Genomic DNA, 18,736 nt, shown 5'->3' with positions numbered 1-18,736 from the left:
TTCTCCATTATTTTTGTATATATATCAGATAGGCAGAGTATGGCAAGAACAAAGTTGGTCATTCATTTAATTTCCTTTTATTATTATTTGTAACATTTAGTATGACTTAAATTACTTGATGATTTTATTTCATTTCTTTAATTTCTTTTTTTTATACATTTTACCCACTTATGGGATGATATATATTTATATATATCCATGTGCTGGCATTTTTACCATCACTTAATGAATAATAAAGTATTACTTGAGCAATTGACAAGAGGGGATCAATGATTTGACAAGGTATTAGGATGATTATTATTAGCACTATTATAAACAAATATTATAATTACGTTATTATTAATAAGGTATTTATGAATTTAAACATCTGGTGTCTTGATTACAGATGTTCCAGATGTTTTACAATTCACAAACTTGGAATTACATGCGACTGTGCGGTGTATGGAGTGCATGTATCATTCCAAGGAGAATAAAATATTTACAAATAATTAAAACAAATTAAAAAAACATATTTAGAAGGGTGAATTCAATCCTATATCAGGGTGGATTGAAGAATCACCAGAGAGGGTTTAAGGGTTAGGTTTAGGGGGTTTAAGGTAGCCTTGACCCTCTGAGAGGGTTTAAGATGACTCTCTGAGAGGGTTTAAGGTAGCCATGGTAACCCTCTGAGAGGGTTTAAGGTAGCCTTGACCCTCTGAGAGGGTTTAAGGTAGCCATGGTAACCCTCTGAGAGGGTTTAAGGTAGCCTTGACCCTTTGAGAGGGTTTAAGGTAGCCATGGTAACCCTCTGAGAGGGTTTAAGGTAGCCATGACCCTCTGAGAGGGTTTAAGGTAGCCGTGACCCTCTGAGATGGTTGGTCAAGGCCGGGTTATGGTTTAGAGCAGTGGTTTTCAACCCTCTTATGATTTGTACTTGATTAGTTGAATCAGGTGTGCTGGTGGTAGAACAGATCAAATATGTGGAACGGCTGGTGGTCCCCGAGGAGAGGGTTGAAAACCACTGGTTTAGAGGCCTCTGATCCTATGAAAGGGTGGGTCAAAGCCTATAAGGTATCCAGTTCTATAATGGCTAGATCAATCGTATGATCGGTTGGATTGACTTTATAATAGGTGAACTGGATATCAGGGATTAACAGGTTACTAGATTAAGGTATTACAAGGACTCAATATCCTTGCATGAACTCTCTCTAGCAGCGGGAAGACTCTGCAACCATTGATGTCATGCAGCATGACCGTAGGCAATCGATTGGAAGCTGAGTTAGAGAGGTTGTCTTGAGTCTTGACCTTTCGCTGCTCCACTACCTGGCCTTGCCCCTAGGTGGCGCTAGTGAGGGTCTTGATGACAGGCATGCTTAAGGCGAGGGTTACATTATTACTAGGTTCAAAGGTTAATAAGCTATAGTAAGCAATAGGTTTGTTCAGTCAGAAGGTTCTTGGTAGAAGGTTAAGTGGCAAGATTTAGAGACAGGCACATCATTTATTAGGAATTCCCTATGTAACAAAGGTCCCTTGTACCCTTCTTGTCAACTGTAAAACATTAGATTCAATGCACGTTATAGTTACTACTAAATGGTTAGCCTAGCCTAACAACATATCAGAGCTGTCATTAACTACAGGGACCTATGTGCCTATGATTTCTTAGTGCTATTATTGAGGCTTATTTGTGGGATATGACAATAGGAGGAAGCAAGTAAGACAGTGAACAGCAGGGTGAATCTCTCCGCCTCTAGCCTAAGTATCTTAGTTTACCTTTAGGGTAATACAGACTACACATCGACTCTGTTAGAAGGAAGGCCAGTCCGGGGCAGATGTCATCATAAATGACTTCAACGAATCCCTAATTTAATCACCTCGAGGATGACAAAAAGCTATCATATGGTGTCGCGAATAGGTCTAAAATTATATTCAAAGAGGTCTAAAAATGTCTTGAATTTGACTTGTTGAAACTTGTAGGAACCCTGAGTGTATGATAAGACATTAATTGATTCAGATTGCGCACCTTTTATCACCGAGGGTCTTGTATCTCTGGGGGGGGGGGACGTGAAACTAAAATGGTGGATCAATAAACGCACTCAGTGCTGAGACTGAAGACAACACGAGTCATTTATTAAGTTTATAACTGTGCTAGAGGGCAAACATTACAACATGTTCACTTATTACACAAAGACTGGGAAAGCGACACTAGCTTGAACAACAACGGAGGCGCCGACCTGACGGTAGGAGTTGGAGTGATTGATGAATGAAGCAGAGAGCTGCTAGATACAATGGTCAGTACAGAGCTGCAGCCGCTCATAGGTGGAGCTGCGTTAGTGATACAAGATCATTATTACATACTTATTCATTACAATCAAATACAATCATGTTAATAGATGTGGCTTTGTTTGGCTAGTTAACCAGCCAACTCTGTAACATTACCGTAGTGAATTACTCATGACATGACGTAGGCCTACTAGTTCCCTCTCGTCCGCATTTCAGACAGCAAATGTTACCAGCCCTTTATAAACAAGCACAAACAGTTTCCACGACTTATCCATGGCACTTTTTGTTCAGTAAAAGATTGCATTTCATGTTCGAAAGGCGCTATGTAAATAGGCTTTACTTACTTACTTACTTACTTACTTTTACACTGCTGTACTGAAAAGGTACTGAACCGTGACTTCAAAACCACAAACTGAAATGTGTCTGTACCGTTACACCCCTATATATTTTTAATGTACCAATACAAACCTGATCTTTTCAAATCTGTAATCTCTTACCTTTCAATAGCTATTTTCATTTCGTCTGCACTCTTATCCTGTGGCCTGTAAATGGTATTTGAAATATATATGTTTTCCACTTCTGGTAAAAAAAAAAAAAAGATTACATTTCTTCACTCTTGTTTTAATATTTTGATCATCTTTATTCATAGGATTCCCTGCACTGTGAACTCCCCATCTGGGCAATGATGGATGCTTCTGCTTGTTCTGGTCATGACGACATGCGCCAGTGCTACGTCCAGTGTGGGAAGAAACTAAACATGGAGGATATTGTGAAAATACGGCAGCGAATTAGAAAAGGAGGACAACACCATTGTGGTACAACTGATCAGTAAGTCATACACATGCTGTGAATCCTGTCCACAAGTAGCCTATTGTGTTCACAGGGTTCGACAGTAACGCTTGTCCGGAGCAAGTAAAAAATTCGCCGGGTTTGTTTGCGCGAGCCCGATGACGCTGCTAGATCCTGGATACTTTTAACTGTGTCCAGGAAGAACAACAGACGGCATAATAATAATATCTTCACTCCACGATCATCTAGTTTGGTCTGGCGCCTGCGCCGTCTGTTGTTCTTCCTGCACCCAGGTAAAAATATCCAGGATCCTGCAGCGTTGTCGGGCTCGCGCAAACAAATCCGGTGGATTTTTTACTTGCTCCGGGCAAGCGGGCATGCGTTACTGTCGAACCCTGGTTCAATAATTCACCATAGGGTGCCAGGTGTACAGTATGCTAATGGTGGTCATTGAATTGAAATGATGAATTATACTGCCAGGTGCATAACTATAATCTTAGCCAAGTCATTGTATTAGCTCAGTACATTTCAGCAGCAGCTAAACAGTTGGTAATTAAAGGGCAGAACTATAAGCACATCTAATAGATGAATGTCATGTATGATAACGCAGCAAGCTTGCTTGAAAGGGAGCTGCCAGTAAAGCATGCAAAGTCCACGCCCATACAGCCCTCTGTCTGACCAGGAAGTTGAGCCTAACTAGAAGATTATTGTAATTTTTTCTTGGACACAAAATACACTGCGTTCCAAATTATTATGCAAATTAGTTTTTTCTCAGATTTTCCTAAATAGTCGATGCAAATGACAATCAGTATAATTTTCAAGTCATCAACCGTTAGAGTATAATTCAAATTTTATTGAACAAACCTCCCAATGATAACAGTATTTTTTTTTATTATAAAAAACTCAAAATGCACTGTTCCAAATTATTATGCGCATTTATTTATTATTTATATAGGTAAAAAAACACACTGAGCCCCAAGGGCTCATTTTCAAGTGTGACCTGTTTACACGCATACAACATCCACCACAACCAAATACAATACAAAACCTGGCCTACATTGTCTAAAACTAAACCAGGGCTTGACATTAAGCTTTTTCAGGTACTTGTCCTTCGGACAAGTGAACTTATCTTTTACTTGTCCTAGAGCTCAAGTTACTTGTCCAAATCCAAAGATTTTGAAAAAGCAATAATATGAATAATAATATATTATACTCTCACCGGCCACTTCATTAGGTACACCTTTTCAACTGCTTGTGAACGCAAATACCTAATCAGCCAATCATGTGGCAGCAACTCAGTGCATTTAGGCATGTAGACATGGTCAAGACGATCTGCTGAAGTTCAAACCAGCATCAGAATGGGAAATAAAGGTGATTTAAGTGACTTTGAACCTGGCATGGTTGTTGGTGCCAGACGGGCTTTTGCGTGATATTATAGTGTCAATATGGACCAAAATCTCTGAGGAATGTTTCCAGCACCTTGTTGAATCTATGCCACGAAGAATTAAGGCAGTTCTGAAGGCAAAAGAGGGGGTCCAACCCCAAGGTGTGCCTAATGAAGTGGCCAGTGAGTGTATGTGTATGCAAATAAATAACACATTTGACTACTATTGATTTGATAATGATGTATCCTTAATTTTCAAATGTAGTCATTAAACAATATTTTGTAATTATTTAAAAACGTAGGGGTAATCAGTGATTACCCTAACCCTAACCCTTTTAGATTAAGATTGGCCACAAAAGGGATGAATATCTAGGAATATTTACAAAAAATGTTTGTAACTACAGTCCCTCCCCAATGGAAGCAATCTTATTTGCTAGCCTTTGGATAGTATCCTATATTCAAATTGAGAAATCTATCATTAGTGTCATTCTGAAGTTCGTATTGCGATGTGCTGGTCTTAAAACTTCAAACCTAAAATATACGATCACATCGAATTACATGAAAATAAGCGGCATTGAGAAGAAGCGAATATGCGCATGTTCACGTGAATGGCACTAGTGACAGGAGACCCACAACACTATGGCTGCTTTCGTAAACTCGCTCTGGAATCTGATCAGCACTCATGGAATGCCTTTTGTCCAATCAAATTACTTGGTCTCTTTATGACGTTGAACGCAGTGTGCGCTCTGGCGCTCTGAGCGAATTTACGAACTATGACGATAACGAACTAGGAGAGACTGAAACAGCGAGAATGAGGCACGGCATCGCTTTGATTGCTATTGTTTTTTACTATTCAGATCGGAAGGAGGAATTAATGTTTGCAGATATTAATACATATTGATTTGTTTTTTTGTTTTGACTTGTCCATCGGACAACTGCAGGAGGAAGTCCACTTGTCCTAACATAAAATGTACTTGTCCCGGACAAGCGGACAAGCCTTAATGTCGAGCCCTGTAAACTAAAACTACATAGTCTAAAACTAAACTAAAACTACATAGTCTAAAACTAAAACTAGTCTAAAACAGTCTAAGATAATCTAAACTTTCCGTCAATATAGTCTAAAACTAAACTAAAACTACATAGTCAAAAACTAAAACTAGTCTTAAACAGTCTAAGATAATCTAAAACTAAAGTAAAACTACAAAACCTAAAACTAGACAGCTAAAGAGCTAGGGACAGGGAGGGGTCAGTAATGGGCAAAAGGGAGGGTCAACTTAATTGCAGTGTGGGCACTGCGACACCATACTGGGCCGCAGTATTCACTAGTTGAATAAACGAGGGCTAGGGCTGCCGTGCGCAAGGTCCTTGGGTCCTTGGGATTTGTAAATGAAAATATACCAGTGAAGGGTTCGGCGGATAGAGAGAGATGACCAGTTAACCAGAGAGTATAGCACACAGTGATGCATAAGGGGTTTACAGCCTTTATCTGTACACCTATGTACCTACAGATACCTACGTCAGCATCATCAGCCACAAGGGAAACTGAAATATTAACCCAGGACATGCTAGCAAAACAGAAGAGAAAGGGAAACTGAAGCTACACTTTATATTTCGTTTTAAATAGTATTTTTCAAAAATTAAGCACTTTATTTTAAGATGCACATTTTTCAAAAGCTCTGTTATGTATCTTTACATTTAAATGCAGCCCTTATTTTACATGAGAAAACAACATGTATTAGTACTTATAATCTCTCCACTTCAAAGTGAAAATCTACAATATTGTTGAAATATTATTTAATTGTACTTTAATATGTATATGTACTATATGTATATATGTTACGGTACATGTGGGAATACGGTACATGTGGGAAAACTAGGGTTAGGGTTAGGTGCTACGTCGACTTGGTACATGCTGGCATGTCCATGGCCCAATCCCGATTCTCTTTTTTACCACTTCGGCTCGTTTTGGAGTCACTCGTTTTGGATTCACTCGTTTTGGAGCCAGAGCCGTAGTGGTTCCCCGGGGGAAATGGGACAACCCTTCATGAGACAACCCTAATACGTCATCCGTAGTGTAATGAATGGGTTAATTCATAGTCAGGACAGCGCATGCGCCTTAGAGAGAGTTCATGATACCACTAGGTGACTGACAGGTGTCGAGAGAACCGAAGTTATACCTTTGTTGTTATACCTTTGTTGAACCCAGACTCAAGTGTCTTATTATTCTATGCCCAAGTGACATTACACGTAGTATCGTAGAAAAGCATTGACGCTCGCGATTCATTCACAACTTGAATGAACTTGAACGCTATCAATCGATCAAACAAGTCATCAAATAAAAAAGAATAATGCTTCATTATCATGGGGGAGAGAAGTTCTACCCGGGATTTGTGTCGTATCGACACCATTCAAATGGTTTCAGATTCCCTGTCCTCTCCCCTATCCGGACACGTTTGAATTGTTATCCTAACCCATGGTAAATCACAGTTATTAACCCGCAAAGGGTGCCTCCGGGCACCGTGTTTGTCCGTGAATAACACCGGCTATGAAGGTGGTACAAACACAATACTCCTTTGCTAACTTCACCATCGGTATACGGTCATTTTGAGCCATTAACCAACCCGCTGGCACCCCGGGAAGTTATGTTTCGAACCCCGAGAGCATGCATAAATGTCTATCCGGAAAGAGTACACTCTCCTCGGCCGCGGCACGTGCCTCTTCTCGGTAAGGCGGAGGAACGAAAAGCTTACAGCAGGCGGTCTCCCATCCAGGTACTAACACGGCCCAACCCTGCTTGATTTAGGACAACAGTGCAACAACTTCGAGGCTGAACTTTAGTTACATTTACGGCGTCATATGCCATCAAAGGGAAACATGGAAAAATGCATGACTTACAGATTTAATTTTATGACGTTACGAAATCCGATCGTACATCTCTGAAATGTGAATCGCGCACCGATGTATTTCTATAACAGCGATTTTGTGTTTGTCGTCCAGCTTTAGAACGTTATTACGGTGTCACGCATGGTCCAGCTTCAGAACGTTATTACGGTGTCACGCAGGGTACAGCTTCAGAACGCGTTATTACGGTGTCACGCAGGGTCCAGCTTCAGAACGTTATTACGGTGTCACGCAGGGTCCAGCTTCAGAACGTTATTACGGTGTCACACATGGTCCAGCTTCAGAACGTTATTATGGTGTCACACATGGTCCAGCTTCAGAACGCGTTATTACGGTGTCACGCAGGGTCCAGCTTCAGAACGCGTTATTACGGTGTCACGCATGGTCCAGCTTCAGAACGTTATTACGGTGTCACGCATGGTCCAGCTTCAGAACGCGTTATTACGGTGTCACGCATGGTCCAGCTTCAGAACGCGTTATTACGGTGTCACGCATGGTCCAGCTTCAGAACGCGTTATTACGGTGTCACGCATGGTCCAGCTTCAGAACGCGTTATTACGGTGTCACGCATGGTCCAGCTTCAGAACGTTATTACGGTGTCACGCATGGTCCAGCTTCAGAACGTTATTACGGTGTCACGCATGGTCCAGCTTCAGAACGTTATTACGGTGTCACGCAGGGTCCAGCTTCAGAACGTTATTACGGTGTCACGCATGGTCCAGCTTCAGAACGTTATTACGGTGTCACACATGGTCCAGCTTCAGAACGTTATTACGGTGTCACGCATGGTCCAGCTTCAGAACGTTATTACGGTGTCACGCATGGTCCAGCTTCAGAACGTTATTACGGTGTCACGCATGGTCCAGCTTCAGAACGTTATTACGGTGTCACGCATGGTCCAGCTTCAGAACGTTATTACGGTGTAGAACGAGCTTCCTCTGTCGGCTGCAGATCAGAGCTGGACTAGGAGACCTGGGGCCCTCTCCTCCTCAGACCTCTCCACCCCCTAACACCCTACACCCTCTATCCATCCCCCTCTCCTCTCCTCTCCTCCTCCTCCTCCTCCTCCTCCTCAGACCTCTCCACCCCCTAACACCCTAACACCCTACACCCTCTATCCATCCCCCTCTCCTCTCCTCTCCTCTCCTCCTCCTCCTCAGACCTCTCCACCCCCTAACACCCTAACACCCTACACCCTCTATCCATCCCCCTCTCCTCTCCTCTCCTCTCCTCTCCTCTCCTCAGACCTCTCCACCCCCTAACACCCTAACACCCTACACCCTCAGGGTGTCCAGGTGTGTGTGTGTGTGTGTGTGTGTGTGTGTGTGTGTGCCCTTACATAGCAGATAGAGCTATGAAGCAGGTTTGTTTTGATGAGACACTGACGACCCGCGAAAAAGCGCGTTGTTCTCTCAGGGATCACCGTGTTACATGCCTGTTTGGATTACACACATCACGTGTAATTGTCGGTCAAACACTATCACCGTTGTATGCGATTACATTTAAACTTTAAGAAACTGCGAATGTTCTCGTTAAAATAGCACGACAATTGATATTTCCACGTTTGTGGAATTGTCATTTTGGTCAGGAGCATCGTCGGCCGTCTCACGACGAACGGGTCTTGACAGATGTAGGCGCTGTTTTGTTCTAAGCTGGCATATTCCAAAAACGATTGTTTATTTAGCGTTTGTTTAAATTTGTATTCGCCATTAATGATCGAGAACATTGAGAGACAGAGGCGTCTGATTGGTCAGCGGGGCTATGGGGATAATATTATATCGCCGACTACTGGTGTGGAATGCTCAATGCCAGCGTTTATATTGCGTTTAAACATGCTGGTGTGGACGGTCATATTTTTATATACGAAAAACGTTTATCAAAAAAACCTATAGGTGTGGACATAGCCTAAGACCCAAGGGACTTAATTGGTCGCTACTTGGTTTTCAGGTGTGGACTCCCCCCCCCCCCCCCCCCCTTTTTTTTTAACTCCTCCCTTCCCTTTTTCTATTTAAATTTCCTCTTCCTGGTTCATTCTTCAATTCTCCCTGATGAAGGCACATGGTGCCGTAAACGTTGGAGCTCTTTCTTTCTTTTAGCCTTTTTTGTTTTATGATATCAGTCTTGCTTGACTTTTAAAACATACTTGATAGGTTGGGACAGATAACCCATATCTACTTTTTAAATTATTTATTTCTGCCAGTAGTTTGCACAAACAAATGTGTACAAACAAATTGCCTTTTGCACATGGTTGGGGGAGGGGAAATTAGGTCTCTCCAACTTTTGAGACTCCCTTACACATGGAGTGTGTGGTGTGTGTTAGTGTGGAGTGAGTTTTCACTTTAAAAGCACCTTGTGTGTTTCTTCAAATCACAGTGTGAGTGTGGAGTGAGTTTTGCACTTTAAAAGCACCTTTGTGTGTTTCTTCAAGTCACAATGTGAATTTGGTGTACCTTTAGAGTCCTTTGTATCAGGGACCTTCTTTCCACCCCTGCTTCAAGGCAAAAAATGTTTTTTTAAAAACAAAAACAAATAGATACTGACAGGAATAACAGGAATCATAGTCAGCAGGCCTTGAATTTAGGCCTATATTTCTTCTTTTATCTTTTATCTTCTTACCTTCTTTTAGTTTGGCTAGCATCCATTGAACTCTTACCATGAGCGACGAGTGGACCGCGGTCCGTCGATGGAGACGGGTATGGAGCTATTTTAGTGCCAGCAGAAAATGGTCGGGAGGGTGTTGGAGCAGAGAAAGGCCTTGTCTCAGGTTCTCTCTGAAGACAGGAAGACGCGTCACCTGGTCCCCAGTTGGCAGGACATAGATGTCCTTGAATCCATCAACAACGTCCTGCGTCCTCTCCAGGAGTTCACAGATGCCCTCTCTGGTGAAGCTTATGTAAGCGTATCGTACCTGAAGCCAGTCCTTCATCTCCTGAAAACATCAACTCTGGCTGCAAATGACGAGGACACAGCCCTTACCAAGGAAATAAAGTCAATGGTCCTTGGCTACATGGAGGATTCTTAATAGGACTAGATGTTAAAATCCCTAAATAATTAGCACAAAAATTGACTGAGTGGAGTTGGAGATGTCCTCTTGGGTGGAGTGGAATTTGGCAATGATCACGTGGTGCCACCAGTACGACACATCTTCAGTTGTGGTCCCCGACCTCATTGGGTGTTTCGGCCATTTATCACAAGACACCCTCTGCCGAGGTTGGCCCACCACAGGCTGATCAGGCCTGGGTGTGTGTCGCACGGTGGCACCACGTGGTCATTTGGGAGCCCATGTTGGGTCCCTACGTTTCAGCCACAGCCAGTGACTGCTCCGTTCTGCTGCAGTGGACAGTTCTTTAATTGCCTTCCGTTGGGCCTGTCCTCTGATCCCTACTGCCCTCAGGAGCCTTGTGGTGGAGCTGGCTACAAAGCCTCTGCAGCCCACCTCCACTGGCCACACCTTCACATTCCAGCCCCGCCCCTCTGCTTCGACTGCTAAGTTGGCATACCGCAGCCTCTTCCGTTCGAATGCCTCATCGATGGCCTCCTCCCATGGGACCGTCAGTTCTACGATGAAGACACGCCGGCAGGACTTGGACCAGAGGACTAGGTCTGGGCGCAGGTTGGTCACTGCAATTTCGGGTGGGAAGGTGAGCCTCTGGCTGAGGTCTACCCGCATTTCCCAATCCCGGGCTGCGTTCAGTGGGCCTGAGTCTGGAGGTGATGGCTTGGTCCGCTGTTTCTCCCCTTCCCGGATGAAGATTGTTTTCCGTGGAAAGGTAGTCTGGGCATTTAGAGGCATGGCGTTGGTGGTTACCCTCTTGTGCTCAAGTTCGGCAGCCAAGCACTTTAGCACTTGGTTGTGGCGCCAGGTGTATCTTCCTTGAGTTAGACTGGTCTTGCAACCCACCAAGATGTGTTTGAGGCTTGCTGGGGCTGCACACTGGAGACAGGCTGGGTCCTCTCCATACCAGAGATGTAGGTTGGTAGGAGAGGGCAGGACATCATATGTGGCTCTGATGATGAAACTTAGCCTATTAGACTCCATGCTCCACAGCTCGTTCCATGTGATTTTCCTCCTCTCCACGCTCTCCCACTTCATCCAGCGGCCTTGCTGGGCTTGGGAGACTGCCTTGGCGCACCTGGCTGCTTCCTCCTGGTGGCGCACCTCCTCAACCACCATCTTCCGCCGTTCGGTTGGAGTAGCCTTTTGCCATGTGGGTGTTGTTGTTTCCAAACCAAGGCCCCCTCTGCCATGTTGGACATGCCCCACTATATCCCGGTGTCTGAGGGCGGTCTTTGCCACCGCAACTGCTGCAGATGGCTTCCATTTCCTCCCCGTTGCTAGGATCGGAGCAGCACCTCTGACGAATGGATCCCGGGATTCTGTGAGAGTCATTTCCAGCCTTGATTTGGCACATTTGTACTCCTCCACCAGGCTTGAGATTGGTAGGGAGAGGGCTCCGTTGCCATACAGGCCTATGCTGCTAAGGCCTCTCGGCAGTCCAAGCCACTTCCTCACTTGTGCATTCACCAGTCTCTCCAGCCGGTTGGCATGGGATAGTGTGACCTCGTAGATGGAAATTGGCCACATGAGACGGGGCAGCAGCCCAAACTGAAAGCACCACAGCTTCAGCTTCCCAGGGAGAGCAGTGTTGTTGATCTGCTTGAGGCCACTGATTGTATCCTGCCTGAGTTGTTCCACCTGCTTCGAGTCTTTGAGTTCTGCGCTATACCAGCGGCCAAGGCTTTTGATAGGCTTCTCCAGAACTGTTGGTATTGGCTCGTTGTTGACGTGGAACCTCTCATTGGCGAGCTTGCCTTTGACAATGGAGATACTGCGGGACTTGCTGGGTTTAATCTCCATTCGTGCCCATTTGATGTTTCCCTGGAGTTTATCCAGCAGGCGTTTGGTGCATGCGTTTGTTGTTGTTATTGTCGTCATGTCATCCATGTACGCCCTGATTGGAGGAAGACGCAGCCCGCTCTTCAACCGTTCCCCTCCAACGACCCATCGGGATGCTCGAATAATGAGCTCCATTGCCATGGTAAACGCCAGTGGAGAGATGGTGCAGCCCGCCATTATGCCTATCTCGAGGTGCTGCCATGCAGTTGTACTGGCTTGTGCTGTAACACAAAACTGGAGGTCCTGGAAGTAGGCTTTGACCAGCCTTGTGATGCCCTCTGGGACTTGGAAGAAGTTGAACGCTGTCCACAAAATCTCATGAGGCACTGACCCGAAGGCATTGGCAAGATCTAAGAAAACCACATGCAGGTCTTTTTTCTCCTTCTTGGCCGTTTGTACCTGGTGCCAGATAACATTTGTGTGTTCCAGGCATCCTGAGAATCCACTTATCCCTGCCTTCTGCACTGAGGTGTCGACAAAGTTGTTCTTCTGCAAGAATACTGAGAGCCTCTGGGCCACAACACTGAAGAAAATCTTTCATTCCACATTCAGTAGACTCATCTGGCGGAACTGGTCGATGGTTGAGGAATTCTTCTCTTTGGGAATCAGGATCCCTCCTGCCCTTCGCCATGCCTTTGGTATGATTCCCTTTTCCCATGCCACTTTCATTAGCTTCCAGAGATATTTCAAGACGCCTGGACTGTTCTTATATAGCCTGTATGGAACGCCGTTGGGCCCAGGGGCTGAGGCTGTTCTTGCCCGTTTTACTGTGCTCTCAACTTCGCTCCATGTAGGGGGCCTTGTTTCCATCTGGTGCTCAGGTGGTTGGATTGGTGGCATGTCATCCGGAATGCTGGCTGGCACATGCCTCTGGTTGTCGGAGTAGGTCTTCCTCAGGTGCTCCTCTAGTTCCCTTATGGGTACTTTGAGGGTACCCGTTTTCTCCTTGACAAAGAGGTCTTTGACGAACTTGTAGGGATCTCTGTAGAAGGCAGTCCTCGTTCGCTCTTTCTTCTTGTGTTGCTTTCTCAAGCATTCTGCTCTTCGCAGTGTTGCAAGACGCTGCTTGATGTCGGCCTGTAGTGCCTCAAGTCCTTTCCTTTCCACTTCTGTGGCCTTCTTCCACTGTTTTCTCAGGCACCTTCTTTCTTTCACAAGTCTTTCAATCTCTTGTTGTCTCCTGGACTTGAGATGGGCTGATGGTTCCTTCTGTGTCCCATGGTTCTTACTTTTCACCCCAAATCTCTCTGCTCCATAGCTGTAAATGATCTCTCCAATCTTGTCCAGCTTTCTTTCCACGCCCCCTTTCAGACCTTCTAGAAGATGGACAAGGTCTGTGTCAGTGTTTTCCCACTCCTTTTTCTGGCAGGCTTTAGGCCACAAGATTTGAGGCTTCCGTCCATTCATCTTCCTCTCTACTGCTGTCTGTGGCTGGATAGGCTCTGGACTCATGTCCGTTGATGGATCTGTGCTTGGTTGAGTCTGGGGTTCTGATACCCTGTGGACTGTGGTGAATATCCTGCCACTGGGCTTCACTCGACTGATTTGCCCTACCTCTGAGGAAGTAGTGGTCAATGCGAGGCACCTCGCTAAGCTCTCTTAGGCACTTTTTCCTGCCCTGGTGGATCTTGAGACCCTTCTCTGATGTTATCTTTTTCCAGCCACAGATGCAGCTTTGTAGCTTGTGTCCTGCCAGTGTTGTTACTCTGTCAACTACCGTGCTGATCATTTGATTCGTTGTCATTTCCGTTCCAGGGTCTGTTACCATGTGATCCGCCGTTGAGTCATCTTCCGCCCCCGCTCTCGCAGACTCTAGGGGTGTTTTCCTTTGAACTTTTCGTAGCCATAGTTGGGTGGAACCAAGTCACTGTGTAGTGAAAGGCTCCTGCCAACACGGGTAGCTAACCCATGCCAGCCCCGTTGGGGTCTGTTCCCTCCTGTCAGCTGTCTCTTCAAGCCGTCACCAGGTCTTTCCCAGGTTGTCAGCTGCCCTTTCGCAGCGGTCACTGGTTTTGACACCAGACATCAGGATTCTTAATAGGACTAGATGTTAAAATCCCAAAATAATTAGCACAAAAATTGACTGAGTGGAGTTGGAGATGTCCTCTTGGGTGGAGTGGAATTTGGCAATGATCACGTGGTGCCACCAGTACGACACATCTTCAGTTGTGGTCCCCGACCTCATTGGGTGTTTCGGCCATTTATCACAAGACACCCTCTGCCGAGGTTGGCCCACCACAGGCTGATCAGGCCTGGGTGTGTGTCGCACGGTGGCACCACGTGGTCATTTGGGAGCCCATGTTGGGTCCCTACGTTTCAGCCACAGCCAGTGACTGCTCCGTTCTGCTGCAGTGGACAGTTCTTTAATTGCCTTCCGTTGGGCCTGTCCTCTGATCCCTACTGCCCTCAGGAGCCTTGTGGTGGAGCTGGCTACAAAGCCTCTGCAGCCCACCTCCACTGGCCACACCTTCACATTCCAGCCCCGCCCCTCTGCTTCGACTGCTAAGTTGGCATACCGCAGCCTCTTCCGTTCGAATGCCTCATCGATGGCCTCCTCCCATGGGACCGTCAGTTCTACGATGAAGACACGCCGGCAGGACTTGGACCAGAGGACTAGGTCTGGGCGCAGGTTGGTCACTGCAATTTCGGGTGGGAAGGTGAGCCTCTGGCTGAGGTCTACCCGCATTTCCCAATCCCGGGCTGCGTTCAGTGGGCCTGAGTCTGGAGGTGATGGCTTGGTCCGCTGTTTCTCCCCTTCCCGGATGAAGATTGTTTTCCGTGGAAAGGTAGTCTGGGCATTTAGAGGCATGGCGTTGGTGGTTACCCTCTTGTGCTCAAGTTCGGCAGCCAAGCACTTTAGCACTTGGTTGTGGCGCCAGGTGTATCTTCCTTGAGTTAGACTGGTCTTGCAACCCACCAAGATGTGTTTGAGGCTTGCTGGGGCTGCACACTGGAGACAGGCTGGGTCCTCTCCATACCAGAGATGTAGGTTGGTAGGAGAGGGCAGGACATCATATGTGGCTCTGATGATGAAACTTAGCCTATTAGACTCCATGCTCCACAGCTCGTTCCATGTGATTTTCCTCCTCTCCACGCTCTCCCACTTCATCCAGCGGCCTTGCTGGGCTTGGGAGACTGCCTTGGCGCACCTGGCTGCTTCCTCCTGGTGGCGCACCTCCTCAACCACCATCTTCCGCCGTTCGGTTGGAGTAGCCTTTTGCCATGTGGGTGTTGTTGTTTCCAAACCAAGGCCCCCTCTGCCATGTTGGACATGCCCCACTATATCCCGGTGTCTGAGGGCGGTCTTTGCCACCGCAACTGCTGCAGATGGCTTCCATTTCCTCCCCGTTGCTAGGATCGGAGCAGCACCTCTGACGAATGGATCCCGGGATTCTGTGAGAGTCATTTCCAGCCTTGATTTGGCACATTTGTACTCCTCCACCAGGCTTGAGATTGGTAGGGAGAGGGCTCCGTTGCCATACAGGCCTATGCTGCTAAGGCCTCTCGGCAGTCCAAGCCACTTCCTCACTTGTGCATTCACCAGTCTCTCCAGCCGGTTGGCATGGGATAGTGTGACCTCGTAGATGGAAATTGGCCACATGAGACGGGGCAGCAGCTAAAACTGAAAGCACCACAGCTTCAGCTTCCCAGGGAGAGCAGTGTTGTTGATCTGCTTGAGGCCACTGATTGTATCCTGCCTGAGTTGTTCCACCTGCTTCGAGTCTTTGAGTTCTGCGCTATACCAGCGGCCAAGGCTTTTGATAGGCTTCTCCAGAACTGTTGGTATTGGCTCGTTGTTGACGTGGAACCTCTCATTGGCGAGCTTGCCTTTGACAATGGAGATACTGCGGGACTTGCTGGGTTTAATCTCCATTCGTGCCCATTTGATGTTTCCCTGGAGTTTATCCAGCAGGCGTTTGGTGCATGCGTTTGTTGTTGTTATTGTCGTCATGTCATCCATGTACGCCCTGATTGGAGGAAGACGCAGCCCGCTCTTCAACCGTTCCCCTCCAACGACCCATCGGGATGCTCGAATAATGAGCTCCATTGCCATGGTAAACGCCAGTGGAGAGATGGTGCAGCCCGCCATTATGCCTATCTCGAGGTGCTGCCATGCAGTTGTACTGGCTTGTGCTGTAACACAAAACTGGAGGTCCTGGAAGTAGGCTTTGACCAGCCTTGTGATGCCCTCTGGGACTTGGAAGAAGTTGAACGCTGTCCACAAAATCTCATGAGGCACTGACCCGAAGGCATTGGCAAGATCTAAGAAAACCACATGCAGGTCTTTTTTCTCCTTCTTGGCCGTTTGTACCTGGTGCCAGATAACATTTGTGTGTTCCAGGCATCCTGAGAATCCACTTATCCCTGCCTTCTGCACTGAGGTGTCGACAAAGTTGTTCTTCTGCAAGAATACTGAGAGCCTCTGGGCCACAACACTGAAGAAAATCTTTCATTCCACATTCAGTAGACTCATCTGGCGGAACTGGTCGATGGTTGAGGAATTCTTCTCTTTGGGAATCAGGATCCCTCCTGCCCTTCGCCATGCCTTTGGTATGATTCCCTTTTCCCATGCCACTTTCATTAGCTTCCAGAGATATTTCAAGACGCCTGGACTGTTCTTATATAGCCTGTATGGAACGCCGTTGGGCCCAGGGGCTGAGGCTGTTCTTGCCCGTTTTACTGTGCTCTCAACTTCGCTCCATGTAGGGGGCCTTGTTTCCATCTGGTGCTCAGGTGGTTGGATTGGTGGCATGTCATCCGGAATGCTGGCTGGCACATGCCTCTGGTTGTCGGAGTAGGTCTTCCTCAGGTGCTCCTCTAGTTCCCTTATGGGTACTTTGAGGGTACCCGTTTTCTCCTTGACAAAGAGGTCTTTGACGAACTTGTAGGGATCTCTGTAGAAGGCAGTCCTCGTTCGCTCTTTCTTCTTGTGTTGCTTTCTCAAGCATTCTGCTCTTCGCAGTGTTGCAAGACGCTGCTTGATGTCGGCCTGTAGTGCCTCAAGTCCTTTCCTTTCCACTTCTGTGGCCTTCTTCCACTGTTTTCTCAGGCACCTTCTTTCTTTCACAAGTCTTTCAATCTCTTGTTGTCTCCTGGACTTGAGATGGGCTGATGGTTCCTTCTGTGTCCCATGGTTCTTACTTTTCACCCCAAATCTCTCTGCTCCATAGCTGTAAATGATCTCTCCAATCTTGTCCAGCTTTCTTTCCACGCCCCCTTTCAGACCTTCTAGAAGATGGACAAGGTCTGTGTCAGTGTTTTCCCACTCCTTTTTCTGGCAGGCTTTAGGCCACAAGATTTGAGGCTTCCGTCCATTCATCTTCCTCTCTACTGCTGTCTGTGGCTGGATAGGCTCTGGACTCATGTCCGTTGATGGATCTGTGCTTGGTTGAGTCTGGGGTTCTGATACCCTGTGGACTGTGGTGAATATCCTGCCACTGGGCTTCACTCGACTGATTTGCCCTACCTCTGAGGAAGTAGTGGTCAATGCGAGGCACCTCGCTAAGCTCTCTTAGGCACTTTTTCCTGCCCTGGTGGATCTTGAGACCCTTCTCTGATGTTATCTTTTTCCAGCCACAGATGCAGCTTTGTAGCTTGTGTCCTGCCAGTGTTGTTACTCTGTCAACTACCGTGCTGATCATTTGATTCGTTGTCATTTCCGTTCCAGGGTCTGTTACCATGTGATCCGCCGTTGAGTCATCTTCCGCCCCCGCTCTCGCAGACTCTAGGGGTGTTTTCCTTTGAACTTTTCGTAGCCATAGTTGGGTGGAACCAAGTCACTGTGTAGTGAAAGGCTCCTGCCAACACGGGTAGCTAACCCATGCCAGCCCCGTTGGGGTCTGTTCCCTCCTGTCAGCTGTCTCTTCAAGCCGTCACCAGGTCTTTCCCAGGTTGTCAGCTGCCCTTTCGCAGCGGTCACTGGTTTTGACACCAGACATCAGGATTCTTAATAGGACTAGATGTTAAAATCCCAAAATAATTAGCACAAAAATTGACTGAGTGGAGTTGGAGATGTCCTCTTGGGTGGAGTGGAATTTGGCAATGATCACGTGGTGCCACCAGTACGACACATCTTCAGTTGTGGTCCCCGACCTCATTGGGTGTTTCGGCCATTTATCACAAGACACCCTCTGCCGAGGTTGGCCCACCACAGGCTGATCAGGCCTGGGTGTGTGTCGCACGGTGGCACCACGTGGTCATTTGGGAGCCCATGTTGGGTCCCTACGTTTCAGCCACAGCCAGTGACTGCTCCGTTCTGCTGCAGTGGACAGTTCTTTAATTGCCTTCCGTTGGGCCTGTCCTCTGATCCCTACTGCCCTCAGGAGCCTTGTGGTGGAGCTGGCTACAAAGCCTCTGCAGCCCACCTCCACTGGCCACACCTTCACATTCCAGCCCCGCCCCTCTGCTTCGACTGCTAAGTTGGCATACCGCAGCCTCTTCCGTTCGAATGCCTCATCGATGGCCTCCTCCCATGGGACCGTCAGTTCTACGATGAAGACACGCCG

Source organism: Nansenia antarctica (assembly GCF_963989245.1).
Source record: "Nansenia antarctica genome assembly, chromosome: 7".
NCBI lineage: Eukaryota > Metazoa > Chordata > Actinopteri > Argentiniformes > Microstomatidae > Nansenia > Nansenia antarctica.
This window is presented reverse-complemented; position numbering follows the sequence as displayed.